The sequence below is a fragment of the Phalacrocorax aristotelis genome, chromosome 5 (assembly GCF_949628215.1).
Source record: "Phalacrocorax aristotelis chromosome 5, bGulAri2.1, whole genome shotgun sequence".
NCBI classification, from domain to species: Eukaryota; Metazoa; Chordata; class Aves; order Suliformes; family Phalacrocoracidae; genus Phalacrocorax; species Phalacrocorax aristotelis.
The window spans coordinates 33,017,327-33,032,716 of record NC_134280.1 but is presented as its reverse complement, the minus strand read 5'-3'; the positions used below and the strand labels follow the sequence as shown (position 1 = coordinate 33,032,716).

Here is a 15,390-nt window from a genome sequence, read left to right as displayed (position 1 = left end):
CTAAAGGTATCTTTGCAATCTGGTCCATGGTCTGCAGATCGAGCCCTTTGCACCACAAGTTTCGTGAAACTGTACCCTTGTAGAGCACTAGGTTCAAGCTCTCAAAGTCAATCTTTGTTTTCCTAGTAATAGATAACAAAAAACAGGGGGGGGAACCCTCTTTCAGGACTATTTATTCATACTCAGCTTGAAGACTTTCCAAAAAATGCTTCTAGTCAAAGAAATTAAGATAGACTTTTTGCTAATGAAAAACTGAAAGCTACTGTATTACTTTATGTTTGCACAAGCACCTCTAGCAACTGTATTTTCAAAGGACAGGAGGGGAAAAAACATCAGAATTGGACTACTCCAAGAGAAATACAAAACACTGCTGCGTACTAAATGGCTGGAAACTGTTCTCCCTTGAATGCCGACAGAGCAACCCCAAAAAAAGTTGAGACGAACTAAATTCTGGGACAGTCCTAAAAGCTACCTACGCAGCTACTAGATCCTACTACATGCTATCAGAAATTTCTTTAATCTTCGTATCACTTTGGAAGACTTGGACAGTAATGGAGATATATGACACAAATCTTCAGCTCAGAAAAGCAGGGGCAGAAAAATAAGGCAGAGAAAGGTACAACAGCTACAATAGGTACAATAGCCTCACACAGGAGAGAAGCCACTGTTTGGGCTCTACCTGAAGGTTATGGTGCACTGCTGGAGGTTGCAGAGGGACAATCTGAACTCCAGCCTAGACACAAATACTGGCCTTCTGGTGACACAGTCCTGCTATATTAGCAGTGAAGGATCATCATCATCTATATTCAGATATTTAATATCATGGCCCAGGATCAAAAAAAAGCAGGGAGGTATTTGTTCCTTACTGCACAGCAGCAATTCGTTCCCTTGCACAACCAAAATTAAGGTTCACATACCTCCACTTGCTGCCCCTGCACTGTGGGCAAGAGGAGGAAAGACTCCACTCGCATTCCCTCAGGTGCCCTCCACAACCCCCTGCGTACCACATATATCATGTTGCTGACATTTAGTGCACTCTATTACTTTAAACAGCAAAAGCAAGTACTCATTTTTGTACCCGTGACTGACAGGATGATCAGGAATAAGCTGTATTTCTCTAACACTTCACTCCAGCTGCAGAAGCAGGGCAAAGGTAGAAGCTGTACCATACACCCCATCCAAACACTAAACAAGGAAACCTTTTTGCTATTGAAGCTTAAATTAATGGAGTGGCAAAATCCTTGCTGTCATTTTCATACACAGCCTTTATTCTGACACTGACCATAAGATGTACTATTTCGTTCTTTTTCAAGAATTATACTACTATATTTTTTCCCTTCTGTATGTACACTAACTTCAAGGTGGGGATCAGAGCATCTCCATGTGCCCTCACACAACGTAGTATTTCAAGGCACAGCAGCAGCTCAAAGGATTAGTTAACTAGAATGCAGGATGCAAAGATATTGCAAAAAATACAAGTAATTTTTTCAGACATATGACACAATACAATGGCAGGAATAAAGTGGAATTCCACTTCTCCGTATTCAAAGTAAAGACATCATTGAAATTCAAAGCATTCAAAGACAAAAATAAATCATTTCACTCATCTCACTGGCAAAAATTCAAAAGCATAGCAACAGGAAGGAAACGACCTCAAGCTTAACCCCTTTCCTGAAAATCTTATTAATCCTCCTCCATAAAGCAATGTGCATTTTGTTCCTATCTACCCTTCAGGTTTCACATACGTGCCAGCCCCACGGCACAAGAGCTCACCAACCGGGCTCACCTGGAAGCCACGTCCTACACAGCACACATACACAATGCTTGGGTATTTCTGCAACACACCACAAAAGACCGGATGCTATGAGAATGGCAAGTTTTTATTAGACAAAAAATTAAGCTCGATAACAACACTGAATAAACTGACAGTACCACACACCCTTAGTCATAAAGACCATTAGATACTTGATCATATTGTGGAAACATCTTTGCAAAACGCTAGTAAATCACCTACCATTTAGTTCACTGAGGCCCAGCTGGCTGTATGCGGCAGTAAATATAGCATGGGCAATGCTTCCACCTTCTCCTGAAGGAAGCATCATGCAGCTGAGGAAAGACCTGCACCACCTCTCACGTCAACTCACAACCATCTCAGCTGCTGATGGTTTGGGGAAACTGACATCTGCAGAAGATGGAGTCAGCCTGTTCCTCATGGGAAAAGCCAAAAGCAGGGGCCACCAGGCAGGGAACAGTTTGGAAGTTGGCTACTGACTGTGGGCTACAATTATAATCTAACTAACAGACTAACACAGTGGCTATCATATTATAAAGATTAGAGAATAGGAGGATAGCAAAGATGCAAGCAATATACTGAGGAACAGGGGACTCTGCCTCTCTCCTGTAGCATAACCCTTGACACTTTCAGAAATATTTTGGATTTTATTTTTGGTTAGTTGGTTGTTTTTTTTAAGCACTTCACTGTGTCTCACAGGGCAACCATAACTCCTTCTCAATATGCTCCTCTCTGTGATATGCAGTTCCCCACCATATCCCGAAACACATCCTAACACTCGCACAACCTTGTAGCCTAAAGGTGATTATCTCCTGCTTTTAAAGGTAGCAAGTCCAAAAAAAAAACCCAAAACGAAAAAAAAAACCAACCCCTCTGTGTTCAAGGCCTGTTTTTCTGAGACAGGGCTGTTGAGCAGATATAGAAACACAAGCCTTTTTTCCTAATTAACTGTACAAGGTCTTTTTGGGGGTAAATAGCGTCAGAGCTAAATTTAAATAACAACAAAAAACTGTATCTGAGCTTTTCTGTGTCATATTTAATCTGCCATACTAACTTCATTGTCAAATGTTTTTCATAATTTTCCTTCTTGACCGCAACCATTATATGGTGTCAGATAAGCACCTGTTTGCTGCCAGCGTATGAGCTGCTGAGCTTGCTTGAGCCACACACAGAAGAGGACTGCAGCTCCCCAAGAATAAAAGGCACACGCTTTTATCTGCAACCACATTCCCATCTCAAGTCTTTGCCAGAAAAACAAGAAAATATAACAAAGTATTCCTGCTTTGAAAGACATGATACCAGCAAAGCTGTGCTTTTGTCAACATAGCCTATCCTGCCCCCAGATAGATTCTGTTGGTAAATAAACATTACCAACAAAAGCACAATTTTGCTACTGCAGCTGCACTTACAGAGACAGCTTTCTCTGGTGTGGCTGTCTTGGTACAGATTGTATGTAATCTCACAGCCAGTGAAAAAAGTGAGGAGTCATTTATTTCATGGCCTTCATGCTGGGTTTTTTTATGGACCAGAGGCATCTGGTCATCTATGCCAGCAGCCAGTGCCAAAAGGTACCAGAGAAACTATGGGGTTTGCTTTGTGGTTGGGTTTTTTGGGGTTTTTTTGTGTGTGTGTCTGTGTGGTTTTTGGGGTTTTTTGGCTTGTTTGGGGTTTTTTTGGTTGGTTGGCTGGGATTTGGTTTTTTCCCCCCGATCAAATATTTCCGAAGTAGAAACAGTGCTAATAACTTCAGGAAATGCCAGATGGTTATAGCAGACCTGTTGAGTCTACCATTGGGGTCAACAAGCCCGTTCCTTTCCCTTCTTCATAGCCCTGAAATGCGCTTGGAACAATTCCTCCTCTGCAGTAAGATCATTATTATAATTCAGTCTGCTGCTGCTCTTGGACAATGGTAAATATTTTAATGTACTGAGAACTGGAATATTCAGGCCAGCTAAAGTTTGGAAAGCACTGAGTGGCCTGTAATACATGGGAAATCAGACTGAATGATGTAATGATACCTTCTGGGTTTAGTTTCAGTAAAATTTATGCTCATTTGAGAACCATTACTAGCTCATAAGCTAACCTTAAGTATGCTTTATTCCACATGTAACTCTCCAGTAACCGACCTACCCTTCAAAAAGAGGTTTTTCTTGTGGAACTGTCAGCAAACACAATTGCCATAACCAAGAGGCCTTAAAATAGAGTCAAGATGACTGTGTGCTATTTTTACCTTTTTTTGTTTGTTTGCAAATCTAAAAATAAAACACCATTTTGAATCATTATGAAATGTACATCTGCCCTTTAAACATTATACGCATCACTGAAATGCAAGAGTAAGTAGCACAACAGGCTAGAAGAGATCTTTAAAACATACACAAGCTATTTAAAAACTGTATTTTGAAACAAGTTACAAGTGTCTCCTGTTTATATTTACTAAATTTTAAAATCAGATACCAGCAAACAAGTACTTGGTAATTTCTGAAACATTAGGCTTGAGTATTCACCATTTTTTCAGATTACATGTTGCAAGATGCCTCATGTTAGCTGCCCTTGAAGCAGAGTAAATTTATTACCAGCATATTTGCTATTACTGAACTGTAAGCTTGCACGGAACTTTTTCTAGTTTTCTTCTTTCCTTTTCATCCATCCTTCTCCTCCTTTTTCCTCCAACCGCTGATGCAGCAGAATAACCTACCCCACTTTGTAAGGGATTTACAGTAGCACCGGTACTACATTATTACCGGAAACCGTATCAGTGGTAAGGTTTTTAGATTACCCTAAAAAGTATCTAAGATTTATCAGTGGTAAGGTTTTTAGATTACCCTAAAAAGTATCTAAGGCAAGTATCAAGCCTGTTATCACCTGTATAATAAACTACCAAACTTCCCGCCCTGATTAACAGGAGCCATTCCTGCCCTGATTAGCAGCAGCCATCCAATTTCCCATGCCCTACAACTTAATAATGATAAGTGAGTACTTTAAAATTTTACATAAATTTTGCAAATGCTTTTTGGCAAGTATTGTGCTTATTTCCTTTTTTCATCCTCCAGTCCTAAAACTGAGATGATGATATATTGTAAGAAACTGTAATTTGTTAATAAAGTTTTCAGGTTAATAAATTTATCAAGTCCAAAACCTCAACTGAGATGACCCCCAGAACTGCTGGGAAACCCAAACTAGTTATTGAGCACAGTAATCAGCAATTATTTTTAAAAGCCCCATTCTAACTTACTCAAGTGACACAAATTGCTCAATTTCTGCAATTATCTTCTACAAAAACTGACCTGAATTCACTGGTGTATTATCCACTTGATGTACTTTTTTTCCCATTCATATTCTAACAGACATATAACTGGCAGAAATATTTACATTTTAGCAAGTGTTCAAAAATATTTATAACAGCACAAAGGATGAGCTCAATCACTTCAGATCAAGAACTGTATGTGCAGTATCTTGACTGACAAGACCTTTCAGGCCCTGTGGAGATACAGACAAACACTAACCAACTGTACGCAGCTACACCTGAAAAGTAACTTTGCAATCTTCACTCATGAAAATAAAGGAACCCATCAGCACAAAAGCTGTGTCACTCAGCAAGAGCTTGCACTTCTACTCCCCAATTCATATCATAACTTTCAATGAAAAAGCTGCAGGCACAAACATATTTGTTAGGTATATGTAATAATTCTGAAAAGATCTTTATTTGTATATATGCAAATTGAAAGCAAACAAAAAGGCTAAGTTCAGTAAATATATTTCTTTTCTAGAACTGAACAAATCATAAGCAACTCATAAGAAAGTACAAGAGATAAAAGGTATGTATTTCTTCTTAAGTCCCCATATGGGCATAAAGTATTCTAATGAGTTGAAATCTCATTTGTGGAGAGCTCTCAGGCTTGTAAGAGGAAGGAGGCACTCCCTTGCCAGATGGTATGTTCTGCTGATGGCCACAGAGAACAGGTGTAACCACAAAAACAACTTAAGTGTTTTAACTGCCCACATATGCATACCCTTCACCAGTTATGGCAAGGGGCTTTTTGTGCAGGTGAAGGTTCCAGACAGAATCACTGAAGGTTTTCCATAAGACTTTTTATTTAAAAAAAAAAAAATTAATTCATCATTGGCAAGGATGTAGAACTCAGAGCACAAAACATTCTGAGCCACAGAGCCAGCATTATCCACAAAGCTGACCCAGCCTTTGCACAGGATGATCCATTAGCTGCTTTTACGTCCAACTAGTTGGGTGGTTTTGTCTTGCTTTTAACAGTAAAGTCCCACCTTCATGTTTCCCAAAGCTCCACTTTCTTTCCTGGAATGTATCAGCAAGGGGCAAAGCCAGTGCCAGGCGGACTCTGCAGAGGTCCTGTGGAGGTTCATTTAACTGCTCTATCACTCCTGCATTTTTAGCCCCCATTTTACGTGGTGTTTGTTTAGCCTGTTTGGGTTTGGGTTTTGGGGTTGGTTTTTTGGGGTTTTTTTGGGGTTGGGGGGGGGGGGCGGGGGGCGGAGGCAGAATGGAGGAAGTAAGTTTTATTTATGCTAGGGACAAAGAGCTAAAACATGAAGCCCTACATGCAGTATACCCACAGAGCAGATAAAATGCCTAGAAAAAAGGAGTTTTCCTACATACAGCAGCTGAAATCTAGGGATCCAGGAGGTTAGTTTGCATTTTGCCTTCTCAGATGGTTGATGGTTTGAACCCTGGAACTATTGCAATGGCACAAGCATCTCTAGCAATGTGGTATCCTTCAACACTGGGTGGAGAAAACTGATTCATCACTGAAAGGAGATGAAAGACTGCCTCTGGATTTCTCAGCTTTGCTTTTGATTGCACTTGATTATTGCTTGCAGTTTCTGACATTGTCTGATCAATATTATTCTTAATCTGTTCCAGCCTTTTGACAATCACAATATAAGATGACATTTCATTCTCAGTGTTTAAGTCCATTCTCATGTCTAGTACCAAAACATTTCTAAAAATATGGGTTTTTTCCTTGCCAGTTCCAAGTGATTTCTCACGGCCTTCTAGAAATCCTTCTAGCTTCTAAAAGTTGTCAATAAATATGTCTCTGCAGCACAAATCTCTTAAGGATCTTGTGGGATTTAATATTCCCTTAACAGCTGTTATTTTTTAAGTTTACCTTCAATATTATGAACAGTTTAAGCAGGAATGCAAACTAGTCTATTGTTGTCATCTGACAGTAAGAGGTTTCTTAGGGAATTCATTAGAAAGTCAGAGAGCTTGCTGGTTTGGAATATAAAAAAATACTTCAACAATACACTTCTGTCACATTTCAACTTTTCAGTAATCTGAACCAAATGTTAAACCCATGAACAAAAAAGAGGAAACAGCCCAAGAATACAGGCTCTAACGCAGGGTAGAAACAGGCATCAGTGCTTCCCTCTCGTACCTCTATTAAAGAGTTAGCCCATTAACTATGATATTGTGGATATCTCTCCATAAGCAATTTCTCCTTTCCTTTCTACAAACCACATAGCCTCTGGCTTAAGTAAACAGCAACGTCCTGTTTTATTTATATATGTGTAAGTTTGCTAAGGCATCCAACTGGCTGATAAATAACAGTGTGGAAAACCTACAGCTAGAGAAAAATAATAGGTCAGCATAAAGAGAGCACATCCATGCAAGCAGAGTGCTAAGGAAGGCTACTAAAGGAATACGCTGAATCACTCTGTCCTTCACTACCTTTGTCACCATTACCACATATTTTCCTGGCTAGTTACACTTCCCATGTGCCCCCCAGTGCCTCATGATGGCAAGATCTAATGGCAGATTCCTCATCTTGGAGATTTTCCATTGCTTAAAAGCTCTTCCAGGCTCTTTACAGTCTCTTCACCTGAATGAATTTATTCCAAAAACTTTGTCCTGAACTGGCATAGAAGTAGACCTAAACATTATAATATTTTAAAAAATACTAATGAGGCCATTGCTGTTATTTGACTTCAAATGTGCTGAGATGCTTTACCATTGCAAGAAGTATTTTGTACGCTCAGCTCTGACCAGATTCCTCCTTTTACCTACCTCCTGCTTCTGATGTAAGGATTCGGATTCTCTTTAGATTTGATATGGCTACTAATAATTAGCAGAATAAATACATTGTATAGGATAATCTGAGTTCATTATGAAGCTCAACAAAGCTATAAGAAATGAAAAATCATCTCTAAGCACATACTACTAATGTTGCACCTGAAATAAAACATTCTAAATGTCCTCAAGACACGTATTATTCCCTTCTTGGTAGATGACAAGAGCCAGCACTACTCAGTATGGTAGGGTATACCCAAGAAGGAGGCAAGCAATATACAAAAACAACACAAAAGAAACCTATGGCTTTAAAAGTATATAAAAACACTTTCTTAAACAAAAAAAAAATCCTTTTCAGATTGGTTATATTACATATAACGATGCACAATTTCATCCAATGAGCTCTGATCCTGAAAACTTTGTTAATACAATTTATGAACTGAATCCCTGGGGCATGATTTTCAGCAGAGCTGTTGTTACTGCATTTTTGTACAATTTTATATTCTGTGTCATTGGTTACCTGCGAACACAGACTATCCCATTTTGGGATCTGGCACTAGCATGCTGACAGTGCAAATTTAACAGCACAATTAAGAAAACACTGTAGACACCAGGAGAAGGGATTTTTGGATGAGCATATGACTGAAGTCTGACCTAGTTCACTTCTCAGAAGCACATAATGGTTTTTTCAGCCATTTCCACCAAACAATGTAGTGTGGTTATACATTGTATTAATATTCAAGAAGACACAGGATAACCCCAAAATAATCCAGGAATGCAGCACATTCTAAATTTGCACATACACTTTCAAAGATGCTATTTTTGCAAGGTATACAAGCACAGGAAATCTAATTTGTTCACTTCTGTGACGGTGCCTGCATACTTGTACCGTCCCTGACCTGATTCAGGTTCTCTTGGACTGCAGCTTGGGGCTTGCTTACTTGACAGAAATTCGCAGGTTTTTCTCAGTTCTGCTCAGAAGACCAAACCCTTTTTGTCACAACATGCCCCGCAGTTTGTCATGGTGGCTGCAGCCATCTACTTTTGCTCATTTTCACTACCACACTCTGGATACCATCCCCTGTTCCTCAACCTGGAGCTGCAAGCAGGTATATATGCTGACCTGCAAGTCAATCCTGCATCCAGTACTGTGTTTCTACAAGTACTATTTTCCTACTACAAAGACGATGGAGATTCCCTTTTTACAAGGAGTCTCATGGAGAGGACAAGGGGGAATGGACACAAGTTGCTCTTGGGGAGATGCCGATTGGACGCGAGAGGGAAATTTTTTGCAGTGAGAACAGTCAATCATTGGAATAATCTCCCCAGGGAAGTGGTTGACTCTGCCACATCGGACACCTTCAAGAGTCGTCTGGACAGGGTGCTGGGCCATCTTGTCTAGGCAGTGCTCTTCCTAGAAAGGTTGGACTAGATGATCCCTGAGGTCCCTTCCTACCTGTGCTTCTTTGTGATTCTTTCCGGCATTCCCGCCAAATACATTACAATCAATAATTTCTTCAGATTCTTCAAGAGGTACACTTCTACTAATGCAGTACTTTATTTTTTTTAAACCATGACTATTCTGCCCTTTTGCTTGCCCTTCCTAAGAGGAACGCAGCACCCGTTCCCTCCCCCTGTGATCGCAGAGCCCCAACCTTGCCACCTCCACAAGAACTCGGAAGGATTAAATAAAAAATTAACTACAAAAATGAAGCAGTCAGGAAAGCACAGAAAGTTAGAAATATTTATAAGGACTTGGAGAGAAACTGTAACAGCTATAGCATGATACTCTTCTGTAAATATCCCAAAAATGGAGGGGAAAAAAAGACATCGCTATCCTAAATCCTCAATACTGTGAACAAGGACTGCTTTACAACTGCTCATAATCATAGTTGCTTTTTGGGGTTTTTGGTAGGTTGGTTCCCCTGCCCCCTTCCCATTTCACCCTCTCCAGAATAACTAAGAAATACCTGTGCTTCCCCTTCAGAAACGGTTTCGGAGCATTGAACACCAGGACAAAATTGCTTTGGAACTTGCAGCTGCAACTCCTAATACATATTGCTAATTCACTCCTAGAGATCATAATAAAAAGCTGATTAAATCAAAGTACCAAACTACCACGGCCAACACATGGTCCAGCAAGAGAAATGTAGCAAGTCCATTGTTCATGGCTGCAAGTCATGGACAAACACTGACAACAACTAGAAAACCAGAGGCAGAGACCTGCACCATCTTCCAACTCCCTCCCTTTGCAGGGTGGGGTGCAGAGAAGGAAACTTCTAGGTAAAGCATCACAGTTGGATTTTTATTTCATATCTGCATTTATCTGTCTCTCATTTTTTTGAGACACTTCACATACCAACAGGGTCAATTCCTGTGTGGTTACTCTGTGCTTTCTTCTCTCTGTTGTGATCTGCATGCGTTCAGATTTTTATGGAGTGCCTAAAAAGCCGACAGCGTATGTCATCTGTTTGGAGATGTGGTATTTATTGCTTGCACCAAGGACCTTCTGTGTAATACACTAAAGCATGGCAAGCTGGCTAATTACTGCTGCATCCAGGTTCAAAGTTCAGATCCAGATCCAGATGTCAAACTACTTAAAAATTCAGGATCATCTGGTTTTACTTTTAGATTGGCTCATCAGAGAGAAAATCCCAAATCATGACGTTTGATGCTGGCTTCCTCATTTCTGTCCCCGAGTTGCTGCATAATTCTTGAGAAGCAAAGAAAATCCCGAAGCCTTGCCTACCTAATGCATAAGACATGTTACTAAAATGGTGTCCTCTTACCTATTTTTAAACTAACTATGTAGGATTCCAGTCAGTTGCCAGTGCAGTGACTCAGCAAAGCCCCATGCAGAGCAGCTGCCTGCTGGGACTCCTGCAGCCCCAAAGCCAGCGAGGCCAGGTCTTGGGCCTTTCATCACAGAACAAATGCACCGGCTTTAGGTGACTGCAGGACACACAGGATGCCATCTGAAAGGCCTCCTGAAAGTCAGAATGCAAATTGTTTGAGAGTGATGAAGTAAGGAGAGAAGCACATCGCCTATGCAGCCTTCAGATTTCAGAATGTTGTTTTAAGAAAGCTTAGTAGTCCTCAACTCAGCATCCTTACATTACTCCTCTTAATTTACACTCAAGTTCAGCGATGTTCTTAATTTTGCATTAGAGATTCTGCCTGTCACTTCCCCATCCCCACCTCTCTTGCACTGATAACTGGGAGTCTGGAAACGTGCCCAACATTTCTAACAGCAAAGCTCAGATGCTCTTTCGAGATATTTTCTCCCAAATCCTTTTGAAACATGGATAGATTTTCAGAGAATATCTGTAAACTAGTATCCACAGAACTATCAAGGGCGTCTATGATTTCAAACACAGTATCCTCTATTCAGTAAGCAACTTATTTCAGGAGATTGACTCATTTCCTTAAAGCTTTTTCAGCTATCTGTTGTGACTGAAAAAAAAATCAGAAAATTTAGAAGTACTCAAGGAAATGAGCCAACACATCCTGGAAGAAATTCATCCAATACACACACACAATAAGATAAATAAGTCTTAGGTTTCTAAAGAAATGAGCAGGAGGAAGTTCTAAAAGAACGTGAAATATTTTCTGTGAAATACAATGTTTGTTTCCCATCATCATAACTCTCCTTATGTCTGCTTTAAAAGTAACATACTATGGCTAATCAGGAAGGTAAAGTGGCTTTTGTTGGATTTTCTTCCCTGCAGAGACAAAAAAACCTTCCCTGAAATAGTGTACTGAATCCCCCAATATTTAAATTAAAATATTATTGCCATTATGCCCCACAAGAACTTTATTTCAGATCTCTGGTGCTTACCCCCAGGGACATAGTGTCCATGGTCAAACTATACATCCTGAGATGAAGCCTTGTCAGTGAGATGCATAATGCACCTCAGAATCACCTCATCACAGAGCTCTGGGGATGCTGCCTACCTGGAGGTCATCACCCAGGGACAAGAAAACAAGCAGTCCCTACCTTCAAGGATCTCCAGCAATGTAATCAAGCGCACTGTCTTGGAAAAGCTCAACTCTTTGAAAACAAAAGCAAAAAACCAGAAACCTTTTTACAACCTTTCCAAGAACCACTCATACAGAGTTTCATGTTTCTGAATATCTGAAATCATGACAGGAACAAATGCAAAATCGATTTGCCAAACAATAAAGATTTCATGAAATACTAGTTATTACAATTTGGTTTTGCCCTTCTCTGGATTCTCACATATTTGTTAAGCACAAAGAGCATGACTCAAACAGAATCACAGAATGGTTTGGGTTGGAAGGGACCTTTAGAGGTCATCTAGTCCAACACCCAATACTCAAGTATTTGGAGTATTCTCAGTCATTAAGTGAAAAAAAAAAGGCAATTTTTCATTAAAACTTTCCTATGCCATTGTCCATTAGACATGAACAGCAGCATGACAGTGCTGAACAGATGCCTTTGGCTACATGTTTACCAAGTGACAATACATACACGTGCTAGGCTGGCAAAGGTGCTCAGCCTCTTCTTTCACTTGGGAGGCTCATTCCAGATACACATACAGCTTTGGGAAATGTAGCATGGTCCAGAAGTGGTATTGAATCTCCCAGAACATGTTAGCATCAGCAGCAGTTCTGAGAGGCAATCTCTTCAACGTCACCCCACTCTTGGACAAACAATCAACTGGGGCGCTCACAATGGAGGGAAACTGCACCCTGAGTTTGCCGCACAAAGTCACTCTTCAGAGATTCAGTCAACACAAAAATCTCTGTGCCTCCTTCTCATTTTCTCCATTACTCTTGACAGTCTTCACAGTTTAGATCAGTGTCTGTTCAGTCTTTCTGGCTGATTGCCTTGGACTTCATTCTTCTATTTGATGACTTCTCTGTATCAGAATATTCCTTGATGCCTCTATAGAATTTGTCATCTTTATCTGGTCTGGCAAAGAGGTTTCCAAACCTTAGCACGACCCCTTTGCAATCCACTAACTCCTTCACCATACACAAGTTCTGGCATGTTAAGCCAGTCCCAACATCCTTAAAAATATTTCATTGTTTTAAAGCTTTTATCTCATACAGGAAAGCAGAGACCCAATTGCTCTTTTAATGACACAGTTTCACATTGCAGCTAATAGTTATAACGACCAGATCTGCAGATGGCCGGTGGAGGAGCAGCCTCACAGTGCCTCCTGCCATGCTCCACTAGACAAAGCAGTCAGCTGCACAATGTCAGATCAGCAAGTATCCAAAAGAGAACTGTAAACAAACTAGATGCATCCCAAAACTATACTGAAAGTCAGTGGTTTTTTTGGAGGGAGGAGGTGTTAGTTTTCTATAGGGCAAGGCAGTTTCCACTTCATCATTTTAATAATTTTTCCCATTCAGATCCCTCCTCACCTTAACAGAACAAATACCATATAAAAACACAACAAGGAGAAGTACAAAGGCAGAAACAGATGAAGTGAGAAGATGTATACAGACTCCCCAAACCAAGAGAAGCAAAAATAAAAAGGGGGGAGAGGGGGTAATGTCATCATTTCCTATTCCAAATTAGCTTTTTTGTTTGTTTGCTTACAGTACCCAGAATTTCCTACACCTAAATTTTGACATATTTCCACAGAACCTTCAATGAAAAGAAACTGGGTGGAAGGAGCAGAAGTGGGATTTGGAGAAAAACAACAAAAAACCCACACTCAATGCAGACCAATGGATTAAAAAAAAAAAAACAACACCCAACAACAACAGCAGCTGTAGCTGTACGCTTCTACAGGAGAACTTATCTTGGGCCGCATATCTCCGGGACACAGGGCTCTACCCACCCTGGGGACAGTGATGCACAGACATCAATATGATGGATACAAAATGTCCGTTTATTTAGCTGCGTCACACGCTTATATAGCTCTTGCGCTTCCTGTTCCTGCCACTCCTATGGGGAGCAGTCTATCTTTCCGTCACATCCCGTGATCTTCCAGTCGCCGATCCCTGTCTACTCCCCTACAAGCAGCTTATGAGCAGAAAATTAATTCTCAAAATGAAATTGCTCAACCTTCGTCTGAGCAAAAAAAGAACTGGAGTAATGCTAAGTGAACTGGAGTTATGCTAAGTGGTAATTAATAAATAGTGAGCAAGTGGGACCTCTAAAGAGCAAGATCATCCTGCTCCACTATTTTTGAAACCAAATACTTTTAACAGGCTCTTATCATCTTTAAAGAATCACAACACACTAGTTTTAGCCAAATGCGGTCTTTAGATTAATGTACTTCGCATCCAGCTACCCAACCATAGCTTCAATTTGTTCACAATAATTGGAGTTTCTGGTGAGTACATATCTACAAGATTACCAAGATGTTAGTAAATATTATTGAGTACCAAATAACCTACCTCAAAGTAATTGGTCATTCATGCCCTAGCTAAATTGAAGACTGTTTTTCACTGGAAATTAAAATTGTATTTTATGACAAAGTCTTGATGAACTATGGCTAACTGCACAGCAATCCTAAGTAAAAAGACATTATCCAAGTGACAGCATCTTCCTAATCTATTCTTCATTACCTCTCATGCAGTAGATGCAAAAGAGTGAAAAAGGAGGTCGGAAGATTGCCCACGATTTTTGCAATCTACTTCAGCAGAACAGAATTTAGAATTTTCAGGATAAGTTAACTCCAGAGTAGTGCACTGACAGTATAAACAGAGTTTTTCCATAACAACCAGAAAAACTGCTAACCTGTCCTCAGCACTATCGGATCATAATCAGTGTAACGGAAGGGCTTCTTTCCCCCCATATATTGCCTAGATCGTTCTCTTCACACATACGCTTTATCAGTTATGCAATGAGATGGATTATTTCTTCAGGGTTAGTATCTACCTCTTAAACAAAAAGGATGCTGATATAGTTACTTCTAGTCTAAAATCTTTAAGCTCATATCATGAAGATGAGAGCAGGTGAAGCCAAATGCTGCTTATGACAAGTACTAAATGGCCCTGCAGATTAAACTGGATGAGACCAAAGCTAAAAGAAAACGCAAAGGTCATGTTGCAATTCTTTAGAAGCAGTATCATTTTACCAGTGCCAAAAATCAAGCCAATTAAAATAATCACTAGAAGTTAAAAAAAAAAAAAGAGAGAGAGATAAACGTCTTGTTTATTTAACTTTTTAGCATGAAACCTCAGAGATAAAAAGCTTCCTCTCTCGCAGTGTTAACATGCGACAGCAAAAAAGGACCAGAAAACTGTGTAGATTTAGTAAAGGCAAAGAAGCTTTATTAATTTGTGTAAGTATCTTGAAAGCACACCTACAGATAACAACATTTCCACGATTTCTTTTAAATTCCTAGCAGTTACTCCGTGGGAGTCTGCAAGCAAAGAACAGACCCTAGAATTAAACACAACTAGAAACAAAGGCTCGCCAACTCAGCTACTCCCAGCAATACAAGTAAACCCAGAGTGTAAATGCGTCTTTACAAAAAGCACGATCAGATGTGCGCTCCTATTACCGCAGCCAACAAATCACATCCCATCACACCCTCTCTGCTGGGGCCACTGCTGCACATTGCAGTCG

General features: G+C 40.1%; 1 protein-coding gene across 3 annotated transcripts in view; it reads right to left on the bottom strand.

Annotated features, from left to right (window-relative positions):
* HECW2 (HECT, C2 and WW domain containing E3 ubiquitin protein ligase 2) overlaps nt 1-15,390 on the bottom strand; it is a 171,816-nt gene that overhangs the window by 89,172 nt on the left and 67,254 nt on the right. The window lies entirely within an intron of this gene.